The sequence below is a fragment of the Elephas maximus genome, chromosome 12, assembly GCF_024166365.1.
Source record: "Elephas maximus indicus isolate mEleMax1 chromosome 12, mEleMax1 primary haplotype, whole genome shotgun sequence".
Classification (NCBI taxonomy): Eukaryota; Metazoa; Chordata; class Mammalia; order Proboscidea; family Elephantidae; genus Elephas; species Elephas maximus.
In genome coordinates, this window is record NC_064830.1 from 28259964 (window position 1) to 28277713 (window position 17750).

The following is a 17750-nucleotide window of genomic DNA, read 5'->3' on the forward strand; positions in this document are numbered from 1 at the left end:
CTCCTTGGAAACTCTGTGGGACAGTTCTACTATGCCCTATAGGGTCGCTATGAGTTGGAATCGACTCGACGGCAGCAGGTTAAGAGGGGGATGCAAAAGAAATAAAAGAAGACAGAAGACTACGGAATGACTTTGTTAATGTGCTGAAGGATATGCTTAGCTGTTAACCAGAAACTTATATTCAGTGAAGTATCCTACAAATTTGAAAATGAAATAGATTTTTAAATAAAGAAAAGCTGAGAAAATTTATCAACAGCATACTTGCTTTGTGAAAAATGCTGATGGAACTTCTTCAGACTGAAGGAAAATGACAGCTTACGAAAAACTGAATTTACAGAAAGGAATGGAGATCCTTTGAAATGACATGTGAATTAATACAAAATATGGTTTTTTCTCCTTATTTCTTTAAAACTAAGCTATTTAAAACAAAACAAAACAAAGGTGATAATAATGACATATTGCAGAGTTCACACCTATTTTGATATAAAATATATGACGTAATCCAAAAGATAAGGTGGTAAATGACTTTTTTTTTTTTTTTTTGTCTATAACATGCTTACATTTTATCTGAAGTGGTTAACTTTATCTTTTAAGTACACTGTGCTAAATTAAGGATACATATTATATATAATCCCTGGAACAAACACTGAAAACATGATGCAAATAGGTATAACTAAAAAGTAATTATGTAATAAAAATGTGAACACTAAAAATTATTTGCTTAACAGCAGTCTGTTCTTGCAAAAAGGAACAAAGAAACAGAGAAGTTAAATTAACAGAATCTATCACAAGCTAGCATAATTACAACAAATATAAATGGTCTATGGACCCCAGTCGATTTGCAGACTGTTTAAAAAAGCAAAACCAAACATAAGATATATTTTAAGTAGAAAGGCACAAATAGAATCAAAGATAAAGGATGGACATAAAATAAACAGTAAACATAAGTGAGCAGCAGGGAGCGGAACATTAAAAATGGGGATTTTTCTCCAGTTCATCAGGGCTGGTTTGGGGTAAGAGATTTTTTTCTGAGCTTTGGTGACAGTGGGAAGGGGGAAGTATCATGTGGACAAGAGCTCTTTAAGGAAGTCTTGCTGAGCTTAATCTTGAAGAGTTAAGAAACAGACTGATTCTGGAAGCAGGCAGGGCAGGAGAGTTTAGAAGGCTTTGATTAAGTAGACTCACAATAGCAAAAAGATGGAAATAACCTAAGTGCCCATCAACAGATGAATGGATAAACAAATTATGGTACATGCATACAATGGGATACTATGCGATGATAAAAAACAATGATGAATCTGCAAAACATCTTACAACATGAATGAATTTAGAGGACATTATGTTGAGTGAAATAAGTCAATCACAAAAGGACAAATATTGTATGAGACCACTATTTTAAAAACTCTAGAAAAGGTTTACACACAGGAAAAAAAAAAATCTTTGATGATTAAGAGACAGGGAAGAGGTGGGAAGGAGAAATCACTAACTAGATAGTAGACAAGTGTTAACTTTGGTGAAGGGAAAGGCAACACGCAATATAGGGGAAGTCAGCACAACTTGACCCAAGCAAAGTCATAGAAGCTTCCTAGGCACATCCAAACACTCTGAGGGATCAAGTTACTGAGGCTAAGGGCCGGGACCACAGTCGTGGAGAAGATCTAGGTCAATTGGCATAACGGTTCATATAGAAAATGTTCTACATCCTACTCTGGTGAATAGCGTCTGGGGTCTTAAAATCTTGTGATCGGCCATTTAAAATACATCTATCAGTCACATTCCATCAAGAGCAAAGGAGAATGAATGAAACCAAAACACAAGGAAAATATTAGTCCAAAAGGACTAATCTGTCACATAAGCCATAGCCTCTACCAGCCTGAGCCCAGAAAAGCTAGATCATGCCTGGTAGCTACCATCACCAACAGCTCTCACAGGGATCACAATATAGGGTTCCTGACAGAGGGGATGAAAAATGTAAAACAAAATCCAAAATCATAAAACAAACACACACACACCAGACTTACTAATCTGAAAGAGGTTGAAGAAACTCCCAAGACTATGGCCACCAGACACCCTGCTAACTCAGAACTGAAGTCACTCCTGAAGTCCACCTTACAGCCAAAGATTAGACAGGCCTACTAAACAAACAATAACACACGTGAGGAACATGCTTTTTCCTTCAGTCAAGTATAAGAGACCAAATGAGCAACACCTGCCCAAAAGCAAAGACAAGAAGGCAGGAAGGGGCACGAAAACTGCACGAATGGACAGGGAGAACCTGAAGTGAAAATGGGGAGAGTGCTGACACACTGCAGAAATTTCGACTAATGTCAAAAACAATTTGTGTATAAGTTTTTGAATGATAAAGTAATTTGCACTGTAAACTTTCACCAAAAAAAAAAAACAAAACTAAAGCACAATTAAAAAAAAAATAGTAGTAGTTTATCTAATAACTTAAGAGCTTCAGGTTATGGAAATGTTCATATTTCTCTTCTTGTATAAATAAATTGGACAACTCCCTCACTTTGACCAACCGGCACTGTTTTTGCTTATTTTATTATTTTCTGGAAATGCTTTCTTAATTTTTATATTTTGGCAGTAATTTCTGAAAGTAGCAATATTATGGCCTGCAGAAAGGTTTTTTTTTTTTTTCAGTTCTTGTCACATTCCTCAACATTGGCAACATTACACATTGACTAGGGTCTCTGATCTTATTATAGCATTCTCCCCTGTGTTCACAAGAACAATGAATGATAACATTTTTAAATTCTGTTTCTCTAATGAACACCATCCCTTGATATTAACAAGACATGGCAGTGCATGGGGTTTGGTTGATGAACCAAAATGATTTGTTATCACTGTCATTCTGGAATGTGCCACAGTGATGTGAAGCTATTAAGCTGAATCAGATATGAGTACTTAACACCTTCAATACCTAATTGACATAGGAGCAACCATCATCATTCTGGGTCTTACCATTCAGCCAAGACATATTTTAGTTCATCTTGTTATTGCTGCTCTTTTTCCAGAATGACCATTGTGATAAGTGCTGACCCATCCCCTGCATACTCCGCCAGGAATATGTGTAAGAGTGTGTGGGAGTGGGTAAGACGAAGGAAATTAGGAAGGAGTAATAAAATGTAATTTTTTTTGAAAGGTAAAGGTTTTAGGAACCCTTAAGTGTTCTAAGGATTTTTATAAACCTAAATTGTTAATGATTCTTAAGCACAAATATGGAACAAACACACATACACACACACACACAAATCTCCCGCTTTACATGACTCTGGAAATTAATAAACACAATTGACAGAATCCAAGCTTTTTTTTTTTCTTCTATTTTCTCCTTGAAAGTAGTTACCCCAAAATATGACACCAGACTTGTGATTTTTTTAATCAATTTTTTCCAATGTCTCTTCCTTAAATTATGTAAGTGCTCTGAATTTAGGTAACATTTTTCATGTAATTAAAAGTCTCTGCCTATCTTAGAAAGAACATGGTAACCTGATCTTTTTTCAGAGCAAGGTAACACTGATATGGCATCTCTGTCCCATATACCTACTTTTATTCACATGTGTTTTTTTTTTTTTATGGAATATCAATTTGGTATGAAATTTCCAATGTTCTCTGTTCACAATCGCTTTTCCTCTAGCTTGCTCCTTTTCTAACGTTTCTTTTCATCTTTTTTGCTTTCAACTCACATTCATCTACTTATGCAAAAAACAATTACCAAGCCTGCAGCTAGGCCTAGGGATTCATCCTTGGGTATATTACGGTGAAGAAGTAAGTCATTGTTCTCATAGATCTACTGGGGATCCGTGGATGGGATGTGTTGTAAATGTTATGCTGGAGATTGACATAGTGCAAAATTCTTTTTATTTAATAATAGACTAAATGGGCTCTATTCTTAGATCTCCACTTCCTAATAACAGAATTTTGACACATCTTTTAACTTTTCTGAGTCTCGAGTTATGTTTTTGGTAGAGAATAATGTCCAGTTCAGTGGATCATTGTGAGAATCAAATTAAAAATATTTATTTAGAAAAGTTAACCGATTATAAAGTTTTTTTTTTCTTTTATACATTCCAAATGTTAAATGACTACTTTAAACAACTGATAAATTTGGAAAATCTTCTTCTAAGTTTGAATACTATGGGCCTAAGGTACATGCTACACTGCACCAAATAGGCAAATCTTTGAGATGGTGAATATATGTGTAATGGCACTTTGTCATGAGAGAACTTTACGAAGTTATCGTTTGCATGACGGGGGAGTAACTGAGTTAGTTATAGTTTTTAACCTAGTCTTAGGCTAGAAATAAATCTTTACTATTTTTCAGCTTCCTAAATTCAGGCAGAATGACTAGAAGTCTTGTGTTTTTCCAATGTTTTATATGCTTTAAAGAATGTTTATTCCCATTAAATCATTTGAACTCATAAATGTCTGTGATCTAAATAGGTAACTTCACCAGCATTGTGCAAGTTATAAGTCCAATTCAGAGACTAAACACGTGCCAGAGACTAACTTGGATTCAGGACCCCTAAATCTAAATCCAGTCTTTTTAACATCAGAACATTCTACCTACCCCTGTAGAACCAGTGAAAATCCCAATAACATCCACTAGACTCACAGGTATAAGGGATGCTAGTGTCTTATACATCATGATTGGACATCATGCTTGGTAAAGTAGAGGGTCATCAAAAAAGAGGAAGACTCTCAATGAGATGGATTGACACAGTGGCTGCAACAATGGACTCAAGCATAATAATGATCATGAAGATGGCACAGGACTGGACAGTGTTTCATTCTGTTGTACATAGGATCACTATGGGAACTGACTTGCCGGGATCTAACAACAACAGTGTCTTATAGGGGCTTTGTTAAGGGCAGAGAAAACTTACATTTACTAATATAATATGCTAAGTGTGTAATATTATCTTGTTTATTACTCTCCGCCTCCCCCCCCCCCGCCACCAAACACACACACATGCACAAGGGTGGTAAATATTATGCCTCTATTGGGGACAATGAGGCTGAAATAATTCAGATAACTGACCCAAGATTCTAGAAGACTCTAGTGGGGGCTCAAGTAAGGGTTTGATTCTAGGTCTGATTTATTACCAAACCTTTTTTCATATTATTTATTCTTCCAATTCAGACAGTCAGAAAGTATGAAAGAAGATGGATATATCAATATCTATGCATAGTTTGCCTCTTTTAATTCCTCTCCAGAGGTATTTTTTAAATCCCGGCTCCACCTGACTGAAATATACTCATTTTAAGAAAGTTAACTTTCATGAAGCAGGTTGTATGATGTTCAACAGAGCTCATCATACCTATATTTATAAATCTTTTGGTTAGCAGCCATATCAATTAACCACTGTGCCACCAGGGCTATATATGTATGTGTGTATACTGAAAGTCCGAAGAGATTAAGAATCATATTCTTTCTTCCATTAGAGAATAGCAGAGAGGAATTAGAGTTCTGAAGTATAAGTGAGAACATGAACACGAAAGCAAATCAGCCCCTGGATTAAAATGAAAGATCAGGTATGACTCTGATTAATGCTTCAATTTTAGCTATTGACTGTGGTAATGATTTATTAAATTAGGGTCACCAAGGCCTCAATAACCTCCCTTAAAATATAGCCATGATTACTTGTGTTCAGTTATACAAGTTTAAGTATAAGGTAATATTTAACCCACTTTTACACGTTTGTACACATTAAGAAGTTTCAACTACTCCTGACCCTCTTTGACAAATGGTCCATTATTGAGTGCAATGTTTGGAAATTGTCTTTGAATTGCAGACATGATCTCAAAATTGACTGCTCAGTTTTGATGTAATGAGAGAGGATAAGAGAGACATAATATTCTTGGAGTACCAGGACTCAACAGAAGGTTAAAAACTCCCTTAAATAACTTCATTTACCTTCAGAGATAGAAAAGATGCATGAACTGTAAGGTAAAAGGGTTTTTTTTTTTTCTGATGGAAAATGATTTCTCAGATTTTATTGTCACAGTTTTTACCTCTTCTCTCTAGTCTTGCCCTACCTAAAAATGAATGAGAGTGATTAAATAACTGGGCTTGAAATTTGAATTTCTAAGCCTGTTCCTAGACTTAGAATAAATTTTACATGATAAGACCTTAATTGAATAAAATATCGCCTCATATGAATGTGAAAACTGGACAATGAATAAAGAAGACCAAAAAATTGACGCCTTTGAATTAAGTTGTTTGTGAAGAATATTGAATATAGCATGGACTGCCAGAAGAACGAACAAATCTGTCTTGGAAGAAGTACAGCCCGAATGTTCCTTAGAAGCGAGGATGGCGAGACTTCCTCTTATGTACTTTGGGCATTATCAGGAGGGATCAGTCCCTGAAAATGATGTCACGCATGGTAAAGTAGAGGGTCAGTGAAAAAGAGGAAGACTCTCATTGAGATGGCTCGACATAATGGCTGGGGCAACAATAGGCTCAAGCATCACAGCAATTGTGAGAATGGCACAGGACCAGAAAGTTTTGTTCTGTTGTACATAAGGTTGCTATGAATTGGAACTGACTCGATGGTGTCTGACAACAACACTTCTAAAAATACAGAGCGCTTGTTGTTAATTTAATAGTTACTGATGCTAAACATAAAAAGTGTCACTGTATCTAGTGAATTAATTTACCAGGAAATAATGATCTTTGAAGATTTTGTTACTCCCCTTCCTGCCAGACGGATTTCCTACAGGTACCTGTACGTTGAAATTTCAATTATTTGAACAAATAATTGACTAAGACTCTGGTGTTGACATTGCTGTTAGGTGCCCTCAAGTCGATGCCAACTCATAGTGACCCAATGTGATAGAGTAGAACTGCCCCCATGGGGTTTTCTAGGCTGCAATCTTTATGGAAGCAGATTTCCAGGTCTTTTCTCTTAAGGAGGTGCTGGATGGGTTCAAATTGCCAACCTCTCGGTTAGCAGCCTGGCACTTAACCACCAAGCCACCAGAGCTCCTTGGCGTTGACATTACCTCTGGATTTTTTCAAACTTCAATCCTGTCCTCTTGACTCAGTATTTCACACTTTTTTTGGTTTGTTTCTTTATTCATGAGATTCATTTATTTTGTTGCATGAGTACTCTGTTGTTGTTCGGATGAGACTACACATAAAAAAAGATGTGCCAATTCAACAGTTTCTACATGTATAATTCAGTGACATTGATTACATTCTTTGAGTTGTGTAGCCATTCTCACCCTCCTTTTCTGAGATGTTCCTCCCCCATTAAAACAAACTCACTGCTACCTAAGTACCTATCTAATCTTTTGAGTTGCTGTTGTAACTTCAATTTCATTTAGCTAGTACTTACAAGAAAAAATTTTTTTTTTTTTTTACAAGAGCCTAATGCTCAAGGCAGATATTTTTCTACTGGTTAGGCTAAGCTATTGTTTCATTTTAAGAAGACTTCAGGAGATATTTTTGGTTTAAAGTTTAAAGATTATCTCAGGGCAATAGTCTATGAAAATGTGAAATTCTGCTCTACATTTTCCCCCTTTTGATCAAGATCCACTGCTCTGCTACATGTCCCTGGCATCCTAAGCGGCAGCAAGGCAGTCATTCATGGATCAGATAATGCAGTTTGTTCGACCAAGTCAATAATTCGTGAAGGGCTTAATTTGACTGGTTAAAATATGTGCCAAACCTGATAGAAAAGAATTTGAAAGATTGCCATGGCAACAGCAATAGCATTTGCTCTGATGGAATCCATTGACTTCTTTGCAAAATTGATCCAAACCCTGTTAATAACATCATTGTTGGTGGCAGAATACCTTTTTGGAAAAGCCTTTTTCATCTTGAAGATTGATGAACAAGCGAGGGTTTGAGAAGCTCATGGAGTAAAAATTTGTCTATATATTTTGTGTTTTTCTTTCATTTGTTTTTTCCTTCCAAGATGTTTTCTATTTCTAAATTAAAGTAATTTCAAAAATTAAAACATAAATAAATACTTTGCTTTTTGGTGAAAGGAATAAAGGTGATAGGACTTCACTCACATACTTTTTATTATTCTGTCTTTTGATCACTCCAAGTGTAAACTACAAACTCTCTCCAATAAAATAATTCCCGTTGCCTTCAGAATATTACATTTTATGCTGTCAGAAATTATACAATCTCCCCCTTTTTTTCATCAGACTACTTATAGACATAAGGTATTATGCATCCTCATAGCCAATACTGTTCTGATTTCTAACACTGTCGATTAGTTTTGCCTGTTCTTGAACTTCATGTAAATAGAAGCACACTTCCTTTGCCCAACACAATGTTTATGAGATTCATTTGTTTTGTTGTGTCAGTCTTTCCTTTGTTTAATTGCTCAGTAGTATTAGTATTCCACATTATAAATATTTTAAAAGGTGTATGTCCATTCTCCCATTGATGGATATTTGAGTTTTTTTTTTTTTTTCCACTTTGGAGTTATTATAAATAAAGAGGCAATAAATGATCAAGTACTAGTCTTTTTTTTTTTAATCTTAGCAACATACTATAAGTAGAGAACTTTTACAAAGTTATAAACCATTTCCTGTTACACCACTAATGTGTGAGAATTTCAGTTGTTCTATATCCTCTTCAACATGTGGTATGGTTATTATTTATCTATTTATCAATATATAATTTATCTATCTCTCTGCCCATGCCATGCTAAAAAAAAAAAGGGGGTGTGAAATGATAACTCAATCTATGTTATTTGAATTTTCTTATTGCTGAATTTCATTGAGATATTTTCATGTTGTTATTTACCATTTTTTTATATCAGCTTTTATGAAGTGTTGCTTCAAGCTTTTTCCCTGTTCTTTTTTTTTTTAATGCACTGCTTCTCTTTCTATTATTGATTTGTATAAATTTTTATATACTCTGGATACACATACTATTATTTTCAGGTACATGTATATACCGTCTGTGACTTTCCAGATTATTTCCTTAATGGTGTTTTTTCATAAGCAATTTTTTTTTAATTTTGATAAAATCCTATCTATCATTTATTTTTCTTCCCTGGTTACAGCTTTTTATATGCAGTCTAGAAAACAAATGTCATAAAGATATCTCCCACATTTCTCCTAGAAGCATCATGATTTAAATAGCTATGTTTTTTCTAAGTTCCATTTCAAATGAATTTCATTTGGCGTATAGAAGAGGTAAGCATGAGATTTAGTTTTGAGCTTTTCTCATATATTTATACTATTGTTCAAGCAGCATTTGTTGAAAAAAATATTTTCCATGTTAAGTTGCTTTGGCCTCTTGATTAAAAATAAATTGGCTGGATATCAGGGTCTATTTCTGAAATTTTTTTCTCTCTTACTCTTCTTATCTATTTTCATGACAATAACATTTTGTTTTAATAAAGTTTTACAGCATGCCTTAAAATTCAGCAGTTTGAGTCTTCCTCCTTTTTCTTCTGTCTTATGATAGTCTTCGCTATTCTAGGTAGTTTACCTTTTCATGTAAATTTTAGTCTAAGTTTATGTATTTCTATAAAAATAAAGTCTGTTGGAAATATATTTGGGACTTTGTTGAATATATAGATAAACTTGGGGAATATTGGCAAATTATCATCATCAAGTCTTTCATTTAGTAAACATAATATATTGTCCCATTTATTTGAAAATTAGAAATTTTTTTTAATTTAATATTGTAGGTTTCAGAGTAAATGCCATAGGTGCCTTTTGTTAAATTTATTCCCAAGTATTTCTATTTTTGTGCTTTTATAATTGATATTTTACATGCCATTTTATATTTGCTTACTATTAATCAATAGAAGTTTAAGTAGTTTTTGTGTATTGATGTACTTAACTGTGACCTTGCTAAATTCATTTATCAGTTCTAGTACACTGTTTTAATTTTTGTAGATTTCTTGTGTATTTGAAGATAAATATTTGTTATTCCCCCCCAAAAAATGGTTTAATTTTTCCTGTTTCTATTCTTATTGTACAGATGTAATATTGAATAGAAGTGATAGGAGAAGATATCCTTGCCTTGTTCGTGACCGTAAGGGGAAGTGATAAATATTTTCTTATTTTTTTATTATTATCTTATTATTAAATGATGTTAATTATAGGTTTTTTTGTAAATGTTCTGTGTCAGTACAACAACAAAAAAAATGATGTTTGACAGTAGACAGCTTTTAAGCCTCACCCCTCCCTCTTTACCTTCTTTCTTAGAACTGGGCAAGCTGTTAAAATAGCTCAGGTGCTCTGACCTTCAGTGCCAGTAGGCAGTTCAAACCACACAAGGCTCAGGAACTCTCTCACCCTAGCCACAAAAAAAAAAAAAAAAACCAAGCCCAGCTCCTTTCCCTGCTCTTTCAAGCTATTTTTAGACCTGCATGGGAGCTTCCCTGCTATCCCCAGAAAGATTCATTATGTGAGTAATAAACCTTTTCCTATCCTTTTTGGGTGTGTAGTGTCCTCAGTTTTAAAATCCAAACCAAATTTTGGGTAATGGTCCATCCTTTCTTCAGATAGCTACAGAAATCAGATTGATTAATTTTAGTAAGTGATATTATTCTGCTTCTGATTTTTGTCTTTTATTCTGTTACTATGGTGAATTGCATCATTAATTTTGAAATGCTGGACCAATCTTTCATTCCCGGGTTCAATCACAATTGGTTAGGTTTTGTTATCCTTACTATCTACCACTGAAGAGTCTTTGTGTGGTACAAACAGTTAAGGGAAAGGTTGACAGTTTGAATGCACTCAGAGATGCCTCAGAAGACAGGCCTGGCAAACTGCTTCCAAAATGTCACAGGCTTGAAAACCATATGGAGCATTTCTACTCTGCACACATGGAGTCCTGATCATTAAAATGAGGTAGCTGCTTATGTGATCTCTAAGATTCCTTCCAACTCTGAGCCTTCTCAGAATCTCTGCAGTTGACCCAACTTAGGCTCAAATATATGTTATATCATCTTTAAGAGGAATTTTAAAAATGATTAGCACCTCCTATAATTCTTCTTCATTTTTAAGCAGTACTGACTCTTCTTTAATAGAACCTTAGAATAGATGATTAATTTGTCATTTTATAATAATTTAGAGTTTACTAATATAGTTGAATCTGAATCAACTACATTTCTCCAATGCTCCTGATCCTTTCAATACCTTCCTACACCATGGTGGTTTTTTGAAATCTCCTTTGGACCATCAGTCTTATCCCAGAGATATATCTGGGCCCGATTTGGAGTCAAAGAGATGAATGAATGATTCTTACATTAATCTTGTACCAAATTGATATCCTGTTTCAGAAAAAAGCAGTAAAATGTCTCCTGACAAAAAGAGAAGCACTATATCTCTTTTGACTTTCCATGTTACTGATCGAAAACTAGAAATAGTCTATAGAAAGTTTTGTTTCTGTATAGTGGATATCATTATTAAATAAAAACAGAAAGGAATTTATTGTAAGATTCTCAATAGCCTGAAACAAAAATATATATATGCTAAATCTTTGGGTTATAGGACAAGAGAAATTCAGCTATTCTTTAGTTTTTTTCTTCTAAATGTGTGTACTAAGCAGTCAGATTTTTTAACTTTGGTAGTATATATATTATATATATTAGCAGGTATATATATTATATATTAACATATATATATGATAAGAGCTGGACAGTGAATAAGGAAGACCAAAGAAGAATTGATGCCTTTGAATTGTGGTGTTGGCAAAGAATATTGGACTGGCAAAAGGATCAAAAAATCTGCCTTGGAAGAAGTACAACCAGAATACTCCTTAGAAGCACGGATGGTGAGACTGAGTCTTACATACTTTGGACATGTTGTCAGAAGGGATCAGTCCCTGGAGAAGGGCATCATGCTTGGCAGAGTACAGGGTCAGTGGAAAAGAGGAAGACCCTTAAGGAGGTAGATTGACACAGTGGCTGCAACAATGAGCTCAAGCATAACAATGATTGTAGGATGGCTCAGCACAGGGCAGTGTCTTGTTCTGTTGTGCATAGGGTCGCTATGAGTCGGAACTGACTCAATGGCACCTAACAACAACAAGATATATGATAAGAGAAGAGGAATTGGGAACTTACCTATCATCAAAGTATTGCCATAGAGGGGTGCACAGAAAGTAAATAGAAGTTCATAAAGATGTTAATAAGAACTCCTAACTTGAAGAGCTTTGGTTTGGAGACAACATCTAAAGCCCATTTCATTCATAACTAAAAATAGCAAAGGCAGTACTGAAGGCAAAATTCCATGCTTTTAAATGATTTTCTTTTGGTAAAATCTGTCTCACAGTTGAAAAGGATGGCACTAAATATTTGTCCATGAAATATTTGTCCTTGAAACCATATTTATAACTACAGATAAAAATGAGTTGTACATATAAAATAGTGTTCTGACCCAGAAAATTGGCTTATTAGCAGGAGACCACAGTTCCTAAAAGCAGACCATAATGGAATGAAATAAGAGAAGGACTTCTCCTTCACCACTCTATGTAAGATTCCCCTGGCAGGTCCATGGTGAATATAAATTAATAGACTGAAAGGAAATGACCAGTATACAGTTTCAGGTTGGTTGTTCAGAAGTACTTTTTTTTTTTTTTTTTTTTAATGAAGTTGAAGGGCTAAAAATAAATAAATAAATAAATAAAAATTTTCTAATTCAGCCTTGCAGTAAATGTTGGAACAAAAATATATATATTTTTTAATTTTCAGGTAAGAAGGAGGAGAATAAAGATATTCCATCCTGTATGCATTTTTTTTAATCAAATAGAAAGTAAGAGATAGAATTGTATCCATCCAAAATCGATTTAAAAAAAACACAAACATCAGGGACACACAAAAGCATAGAAGCAAACATACTCATGCTCTCACAAAATAAAAACGACACAAGAATTAGTGAATAGTTCTGTTTAAAAAAAAAGACATGAAGTACAACATTAAAAATATCAAGAAAACTCACTTAAGAAAAAAAGGAAATAGAAAAATTATTTTAAAAATACCTACTTTTCACCAGTCAGAACAAGGCCAGGGGCTGACTTCGAATCAGACGATCAATTACTCATAAGCAAGCTCAAGTTGAAACTGAAGAAAATGAGAACAAGCCCACGAGAGCCAGTGTACAACCCTGAGGATATCCCACCTGAATTTAGAGGCCATCTCAAGAATAGATTTGACACATTGTACACTAATGACAAAAGACCAGACCAGTCGTGGAATGACCATCAAGGACATAATACATGAAGAAAGCAAGAGGTCATTAAAAAGACAGGAGAGAAAGAAAAGACCTAAATGGATGTCCAAAAAGACACTGAAACTTGCTCTTGAATGTTGAGTAGCTAAAGCAAAAGGAAAAAAATGATGAAGTAAAAGAGCCGAACAGAAAATTTCAAAAGATGGCTTGAGAAGACAAGTATTAAGATGACGTGTGCAAAGACCTGAAGTTAGAAAACCAAAAGGGAAGAACACAGTTAGCATTTCTCAAGCTGAAAGAACCAAAGAAAAAATTTAAGCCTCGAGTTGCAGTGGTGAAGGATTCTATGGGAAAAACATTAAATGACACAGGAAGCATCAAAAAAAGATGGAAGGAATACACAGAGTGACTACACCAAAAAGAATTGATTGGCATTCAACCATTGCAGGAGGTAATATATGATTAGAACCAGTAATACTGAAGGAAGAAGTCCAAGCAGCACTGAAGGCATTGATGAAAAACAAGGCTCCGGGAATTGACAGAATACCAATTGAGATGTTTCAACAAAGGGATGCAGCACTGGAAGTGCTCACTTGTCTATGCCAAGAAATTTGGAAGACAGCTAGCTGGCCAACCCACTGGAAGAGATCTATATTTTTGTCTATTCCCAAGAAAGGTGATCCAACTGAATGAGGATATTATCTAACACTATCATTAATATCACATGCAAGCAAAATTTTGCTGAAGATCATTCAAAAGTGCTGCACCAGTACATTGACAGGAAACTGCCAAAAATTCCAGCCAGATTTAGAAGAGAATATGGAACCAGTGATACCATTGCTGATGTCAGATGGATCCTGGCTAAAAGCAGAGAATACCGGACAGATGTTTACCTGTATTTTATTGACTATGCTAAGGCATTGGGCTGTGTGGATCATAACAAATTATGGATAACTTTGCAGAGACTGAATTCCAGAACACTTAATGGTGCTTATGAAGAATCTGTACATGGATCTAGAGCCAGTCATTTGAACAGAACAAGGGTATACTGAATGGCTTAAAGTCAGGAAAGGTGTGTGTCAGGGTTATATCATTTCAATATACCATACTTATTCAATCTGTATGCTGAGCAAATAATCCAAGAAAAAAAAAAAGCTGAACTATATGAAGAAGAACGTGGCATCAGGATTGGAGAAAGACTTATTTACAACCTGTATTACGCAGATGACACAACCTTGCTTGCTGAAGGTGAAAAGGACTTGAACCATTTACTGATGAAGATCATAGACCACAGTCTTAAGAATGGACTACACCTCGACATAAAGAAAACAAAAATCCTCACAACTGGACCAATAAGCAACATCATGATAAATGGAGAAAAGACTGAGGTTGCCAAGGATTTCATTTTACTTGGATCCACAATCAACATCCATGGAAGCAGCAGTCAAGAAATCAAAAGAGGCATTGCATTGGTTAAATCTGCTGCAAAAGACCTCTTCAAAGTGTTCAAAAACAAAGATGTCACCTTGAGGACTAAGGTGCACCTGACACAAGCCATGGTGTTTTCAATCCCTCATATGCCTGCAAAAGCTGGACAATAATAAAGAATACCAAAGAAAACTTGAAGCCTTTGAATTGTGGTGTTGGCAAAGAATATTGAATTTACCATGGACTGACAAAAGAACAAATAAATCTCCATTGGAAGAGGTACAACCAGAGCGCTCCTTAGAAACAAGGATGGGGAGACTGTGTCTCACACACTTTGGATATTTATCAGGAAGGATCAGTCCCTGGAGGAGGACATCATGCTTGGCAAAGTAGAGGGTCAGCATAAAAGAGGAAGACCTCAACAGGATGGCTTGACAGTGGCTGAAACAATGAGCTCAAGCATAGCAATAATTGTGAAGATGGTGAAGGACTGGGCAATGTTTTGTTCTGTTGTGCATAGGGTTGCTATGAGCTGGAATCGACTCAAGGGCACCTAACAACAGCAACAACAACTTTTCCCTTTCAGGGATATTAAAGGAGACAGGAACACAATAAAATATTTGATTAAAAGTAGGTTAAGTAAACAGCAGGAGACAAAAAAGGAATTGGAGGAGCTATGTACGTAAAGTAAGGAAAATAGTTAATTCTGGTGCTGAATTCAATCTGATTATTTACATCAAAGTGACATTAAAGTAAAACAATGACCTGGAGGAGAGCCTCAAAACCACATTTCCAAAGTTAACGCAGAGTGATTGAAGTAATAAGAGAAAAAGTGAGAGAAATGGAAGTCAGGCAATGAAACACCTACGCAGAGAGAGTTGGTGAAGTTTTAAGAGTACATGTCAAATGGAATGTTAGAAACATTATCAAAAATGGAATTTCATTGAAATAAAGGAAGACGTAGATGTGCATACAGGAAGTGCTCACGTACTTCAGGAAAATGAAATTAACAACTACGACAATGTACGTTATGAAGTAGTTAATTGAACTTCACGGTAGAAAGCAGAACTGCAGTCCTTAGGGTTTTCAAGGCAGTGCCTTTTCAGAAGCAGGTTACCGGACCTTACATACTAGGTGCCACGGGGTTGGTATGAACTGTTAACCTTTTTGTTAGTAGTCAGCGCTTAACCATTTGCGCTATTTAGGGGCTCCCCCCTAAAAAAAAAAAATTTTTTTTTATGCTGTTAGAAATATCACAGTTCATTTAAAAAGAAAAAAGATAAATGACCTCTGAATTGTTTATAATTAATAAAAATGTAAAAAACAGTAAAGAAATATCTTAAACATTTTGAGGTGAATAAGGTGTATGATACTAAAATTTTGTATCCTATTAAATGTTATTAATGAGAAAAGACATTCTCAAATGCACACGGTCTCAGAAGTTTTATTATGCATATTTATACAACTTTCTTTACACAGCTTTACTGAAAAATTGACTCGGGACCATGATCCTATTTTCCAATGTAAGAATGAAAAATACATAGGTAGGGAAATAAATTTTAAAAGACTCATTAAAGGAATAAATCTGTATAATTAGAGAACTAAATTGAAAAAGATGATATAATTGTGCTTAAAAAACAGAATGCTTACAATATTTTTAAGAAAAAAATTGCTTAATATACAAATGAATAGTCAAGTAAAAGAAGTACTTAACATTTTTTAGTGCTTCCAAGGAGACAAATAGTGTCATAAGATATTGAAAAGTTACGTGAAATACATGAGGTTTTTATCCCATGATAGGAAAATAAAGTCCTCAGATGGAGTTTGAAAGAAATTTTAAAGAATCCTAAAGATTTATACTTGCATTAAGCCAGTAAAATTTGACTAAGCCAGTTAAATTTGACAAAATGGTTACAAAGTGTTATTAAATGTGAAAGTTTTGCGTATTACGCTAAAAACCCAGTGCCGTCGAGTCGATTCCGACTCACAGCGACCCTATAGGACAGAGTAGAACTGCCCCATAGAGTTTCCAAGGAGCGCCTGGTGGATTCGAATTGCCGATAATCTATTAAATTAATTTTTCCAGGAATGTGGAATCTGCATTTTAAATAAGCTGCCAAGTGGATCTTCTCCACACTAAAATCTGGGAATTCCTTTTTTTAACAGATGGGTAAAGCCAACAGGTAACTGAGATAAATAATAGGAAATGACAGGAAACTGGATTGTACAAACATTTGAGATAGTGTAGCTCCCAGGAAACTTCTCTGAAGGAAGTAGCCTTTGATCTGGAAATTGGGTTAAGGGCAAGATTTGTAGTTTGTGAGTAGTTTGGACACGCTTTTCTTTCTGTGGAATTTAGGAAAACATCTAATGCCCACAAACTTAAGAATTTAGTCAAGGTGTAGATACATAGAGAAAAAGATAAAATTGAATGCCATTTCTATTGTTACAGCTGTTTCATTTCCTAAGAATGACATGTATTTATTTCATGAATAACCATGAGCTAATTATACACTGGGTTTGGGTTAATTATAATATGTGAAAATATCATAAATGTGTATTTCAAGTATCTTGCATACCTCAGCATGGGCTAAACTCTGGCAATCTCAACATTGATAACTGCTTTTTAATATTTAGATTATTCCTTGATTTTATGAAAAACATATATCCTTTAAGAAAAGTATAAATATAAGATTAATTCATGGCTTTGGAAATTATTTTTCTTTGCTTTATAGATTCAAATCAAAATACGTAGTAAAAAAGCCATCCAATGCAAGGTATAGTTGGGAAGCTAAAAATGAATATGACACAGTTTCTGCCTAATTACCCATGAGCAGAAAATATACAATTTAGATGTTAATGCAGTTTCCCAAATATAACTCCCTTTATGATGATGGACCATAATACCAATAATATATAGTAGAATCTGAGATTAAATTTCCTGTTTTCCAAATACCATGTATTGTTACTTACATGGTTTCTTTGATGGCTAATACTAATTACGTAGAATTACTATAGAAAAATGTTTTCTAATATGTGCACTAAAGTATGGGACATTTTCATATAACTTAGCAAATGTCTCTCTCTGATCCAAGAATTAATCCATAAGCAAGATTGCACATTGTCTTTTCAAAAATGAGTAAATTTGACAA

The 17750-nt window shown here is 34.6% G+C and overlaps 1 pseudogene; it reads left to right on the forward strand.

Annotated features, from left to right (window-relative positions):
- The first annotated feature begins 7606 nt into the window (after positions 1 to 7606).
- Positions 7607 to 7850, forward strand: LOC126086998 (protein transport protein Sec61 subunit gamma-like; annotated as a pseudogene).
- Positions 7851 to 17750: the final 9900 nt, after the last annotated feature.